The following is a 5,506-nucleotide window of genomic DNA, read 5'->3' as shown; positions in this document are numbered from 1 at the left end:
ACAGAACTGAGAGTCATATTTAAATGTCAAATCATTCTGGCTTAAACATGTATATAAATGTATCCTTTATCAGACCATATTGTCCCAAAAGTAAAAAAAAAAAAAAAAAAANTGCTAAGCTCAAAACAACCGCGCCTGGCTTGACGGAGAAACCAGGAGAACAGCTGAGCATATTTACGACAGTGCACTTTTACTTTCGCCCTCTGGGGGGAGCCTCGCTGGAAAATCAACACCGGTTGCATAGTGTACCTTTAATATAAAAAAAAAGATCGTTTACAGATCCCCGAAACGCCGGCTTCGTATGGATGAGAGGCTGGTTTGGTGAAAAATTTGTGCGCCTAGGCCAGGGTTTGACTTCGTGTGTACGGGGCCTTAAATTGCTTCAAGTTGGTCAAAACGTGCTTGAACTCTTAAAAAACCCTTGATGCATCTTTAATTTTTTTAATTGTAAAGTGGCTGAAGCTCAAAATTTGTTTGTTGTTAACTCAGAGTTAATTTCATGTGTCTGTATCACTCCCTAAATGTATAACTTGTCCAATAATTGGAAAATGAGCAATTAGTGCAAATTTTAAAAAGTACATGACTTTTTCTCTATTTTTACTTCAGGAAGTTGCCAGCATCAAAAACACTTGCACACATCAAGGAAATTATATCAAAAAGTGAAGAAGTAAAACATGGATTTCCTTCTCTTTACAAATTGAAAACAAAGACTAAGAATATTGGTCAGATGAGAAGGGTAACCTTTGGTAAAAAAGATAAAAAGAAACCAAATAAAACCATCTTACTTGTTGGTGAAACAGGAGCAGGGAAAACTACTCTGGTCAATGTTATGGCCAACTACATCATGGGAGTAAAATTTGAGGATGGAGTCTGGTTTCAGATCACAGAGGATGAGGAACAGGATGAAGAGGAGGAGAAGGTGAGGAGGCTGTTTGAAAGTCAAACATCTAATGTAATCAGGTATGAGATCTTTGGCTTTGAAGGAATAACTCTGTCCTACTCACTGACCATAATTGACACACCTGGATTTGGAAACACACAAGACATTACACAAGATTTGTTTGTCAGTCAAAGTTTATATGACTTGTTCCGGTCAGAGGATGGAATTTCGGAAGTAGATGCTGTCGCTCTTGTGCTTAAGCAAGGTGACAATCGACTGAGTGATCGACTGATATATATATTTGATTCAGTGATGTCACTGTTTGGTAATGACATAAATAACAATATTATATCTATCATCACACATTCAAATGGAATCTCACCCCCAAACACCCTTGCAGCTCTAAAAGCTATTCTGATTAAATGTGCAAGAAACGAAAAGGATGAGCCTCTTCACATCATGTTTGATAACTGCCAACATGAAGAACGCACAGATAAAACAATCAACCTTTTAAGAAATGCAGATAAGATATCTGGAATGGGAATGAAAAATTTCAGCATTTATCTGAAAAATGTTAAACCTTTAAAACTAATGATGACAACAGCTGTCCTGAATGAAAGGATCAGACTGGCAGCCTGTATCGAAAACCTGCAGGACAGAATAAATCTGATAGAAATGAAAAAAAATGAAATACAACAGACTGAAAAAGCTCTTAAGGATCATGAAAAAGAAATGAAAATGAATGAAAATTTCATTGTAGAAGTTGACGAGCCTTACACATACAAGAAACCTATAGATGGTGGGAGACGGCTGGTATTTTTCTTTAGAGGAGCTGTCAGCTGTAAGCACTGCAAAGAGACCTGTCATTATCGTGGATGCACACTGGCCTGGAATCCTGCATACTGTGAGGTCATGGAAAATGGCAGATGCACAGTTTGCAAAGAGAAGTGTCTTGCATCTGCTCATGTTAAGGACACATGGATATATGTAAGCAGGACTAGGAAAGTAAGGAAGACCTTGGAAGAAATGAGAAAGAAGTATGTAATAAATAAATTAGCCTCTGCAGAAGCACAAAACATTTTAAAAAATCTTCAGCAGGAAAAAGAAAAGCTTGAGGTAGACAAAGCAAAGTGGCTCTGTGAAGCTTATGAACATGTGGAAACACTGAATAAAATTGCCCTGAAAGTTGAGACAGTGTCAACTTACGTCGACTTGGAGACTCTGATTGAGAAGATGCAGAATCATGATGAAGAGAAATGTAACTTGATGAGAGAAATGATACAGAATGTAGATAGTTTATTTAAAAGAGCTGCCACATATTTTCGTAAATGAATTTATGAGAACAGTATAGGGATAAAATTAGGATGAGGGAAGCAGTTCAGTTTTCCAACACTTTGTTCCCTGTAAAATCTGAGCAATATTTGGTGACAGTCCCAACCTTAAGTACAACAGAAATGTTTTTGTTGTTTTCTTGCATTGTTTTTAACTTTAAAAAATGTCTTAAAGCTTAACAAAATCAAAATATCATTTAAAAACAGAACAAAGGACCCATAGAAGTTCAATATGTGTAATTAAAATCTGAGTGGAACTGTAGAACTTATATCCAATAACATTTAGTGAAGAAACCTGTTTTGTGGACAAAAAAGTATTTAGTTTGTGAAATATTCTACTGTAACGCAAGTAATAAGTAAAATAGGATGCAGAACAAAGACAAAAAACATATATCTTTGCATATTTACCTTATGGTTCTATTTAAATTATAGCTCTATTTGTGCTGAAGCATTTTATTATTATTATTTTATTCTTTATTTCTGAAGCATTTTATCCGATTTTGGTGCCTTATTTTTTTCTTCTCAGACTTGATTATGATTACTGCGATTTTAACGATTAAGAGAAAATTAAAACAAAATTTCATTTATATTTAAAACTGCATGTTATTGTTTGTTGTTGTTGTTGTTGTTTTTTTTTTTGTTTTTTTTTTTGCATAAAATATAAAATAAGCAAAAAAAGAAAAAGTTGGATTAAAAATTTACATGTTAAGTAAGAAATTGTAAGAAAAACGTAATGGTTGTTTAGATGTGGAAAAATCTAAATACCGGAAATGATATATATGCACTTGTTGATCTGAAAGAAATCCACCCAAAACAACCTAGTAAACATGATGGATAACTGTTAATATGTTTGATTAGTAGTTTTGTTTGTAGTTTTTAAACTCTTTAAAATAAATTCAGAGTTTTATCTTGTTTATTAATCCACATTATGTTTACTTTTTTGATTTTTTTTTTTCTTTCATTCATCTGGAAAATAACAAAATAAAAAAAGATCATTTTAAATAGCTGTGTGTTTTTATTTTAAGATATGTAGAATATGGTGTTTCTGATTATTCTTAATTAGGTATGATGTTTGTAGTAAAATGTAAAGAGAAAGAATAATAAAGAATTTTCACAAATATCTAACATCTTAGGAAAAGTGTGCAGTTTGCTGCAACCAGAGAGCTTAATATGATTAAACTATTTATAAATGTGTCTGTATCTTAAACAACATAACAATATCTCCTCTTGGCTTTTCACAAATAGGAAATTAGACAATTATACAAGAACTGCAACAGAAATTTACAGAGAAATTAATCTAAAACACAAAAAAAAGATAGTGAATCGTCATAGGAAAAGATTATTCAACTATTCGCTGCAGAGAATAATAAACGGAGATCAATGTATTTCAATCAGTTGGCATCTTTGCAAATAGAGAAAAGTTCATTATTAGGCCCTTATTGCATGGTAATCAGCCCTGTGTATTGTGGAGGTCAGGGACACCACGTGTCCAGTTATCGGTCAAAAGGACAGGATCAGTAGAGGGGGTGGGAACTCTATTGAGCCATACTAATACATTTAAATCCCCCTCTCTCACCATCCCTGCCACGCTTACCATCTCATCTGAAGTCTACGTTTATAGACTCTCATGCAGACATGGAGTTCATGGATAAATGGCCAGAGACCATCCATTTCCTCTCATGATGTATTTGCCCTGGATGTTCATCACCTCAACCTATCATATCTCGTCGCTAAAGAGTTGAGCCTGACTCTTGGGGGGAATCATAGAGAAATTATATCTTTTTCTGATCATTCGGTCACCACAAGTCCCTGTTAGCATTGGGGCAACCTTGCTCCAGAAACATAACAACCATATAGATTGGCAGAGGGTCGAGATCCTGGGGTAGGCACCTTCATGTTCTGTCATGATCTTGGCACTGATGACTTCCTTAATTACTCATTTCATTCACCTGTCCAACTCTGCCTGGTGTCTCATCACTGCTCATCCGATCCACATGCTCCTAACTCCATTTAAGCTGCTTGCATGCAGTCATTAGGGCCAGATTATCTTGTACTCTCTCTACCCAGTGGTGAGAGTGTTTTTAGAGTACCTTGGTTTTTCTGATTACCTGATCCTGACCTGTTCTGCCTCTCAAGCACTGAGCCGCCTGTTCCTGTGTGAACGTTTTGCTGAACTGTCTTTGGACTCCTGGATCTCTGAGCCTGCCTGTTCCTGTTCTGATCTGTTTGCCGGAGCTGCAGCATCTGGGACACTCTGAGCAGTGCCCGCTGCATCTTGTTTGGCATCTTGTTTTACCTCTATTTTGATGTTATTCTTCTCAATATTATTCTTAGACTTCATGTAAATAACTCTGCAAACTAGTCAGATTAGATTCCAACTTCAGCTGTTCACAAAGTTCCTATTTAAACTGTTGACTGCCAGGTTTCATCTACAGGATATATGTTGTGTTTGCAGATTTCACAACTGTGTTATATTACAAAATAGATCCATCCAAAGGTGTTAAAAAACAGCAGCTGATTTGAGTTTTTCGTCTTCTGGTGTTTTATTTCCATTTTAGTTTGGGCTGTTAACAGGTTAATAGATGAATTCCTGGAATCGCTCTGTACAGACATGCATTTATTATAAAACAGGCTTAAATGACAGTCAGAAATCTCTAGAGGCAAAATAAGTTATGTAAGATAAAGGCACTGCTGAAACCTGCAGCCTTCATTAGGGACAAAACCCAGGAGCATTCCTCACTCGCACTAAAGCATGGAAAAAGCTTTGTCAGCAGGATGGATGGATGGATGGATGGATGGATGGATGGATGGATGGATGGATGGATGGATGGATGGATGGATGATGGATGGATGGAAAAGATGGAGTGTAAAATATTCTGTAAAGCTGCCGCACTTTTCTTATTTCGATAGTGTTCTCCAGATCGTTGCAAAACCACTAACTGTAGTTCCTTCACCGACAACCAACGCTATGCAATCAGAGAAATTAGCTCCTGTGGCCTGTAGGCATTGAAGGCATTTCAGGGTTTTTGCTTTATAGGAGGCGTGGCTTTCAGCTCCATCCTGGAGTGGAGGTCATTTTGATATGGAAAAGATTATTTATGGTTTTACATTTTGTTTCATATACACTTTGCTGTAGACTATTCTTAATCAGACTAAAAGTTTTACAATCATTTTACTTTAAAATAATCTAGTTTCAAAAGTAACTGAAGTGACGACTGGAGAGCAAGAGTTTGCAATTGATGAAAAAAAACTTAAGTTCTATCTATCCATCTATTCTAAACTCATAGCCGTCAAG

Source organism: Cyprinodon variegatus, unplaced genomic scaffold, assembly GCF_000732505.1.
Source record: "Cyprinodon variegatus isolate N-32 unplaced genomic scaffold, C_variegatus-1.0 Scaffold1072, whole genome shotgun sequence".
Lineage (NCBI taxonomy): Eukaryota > Metazoa > Chordata > Actinopteri > Cyprinodontiformes > Cyprinodontidae > Cyprinodon > Cyprinodon variegatus.
Note: the sequence above shows the minus strand (reverse complement) of the source record.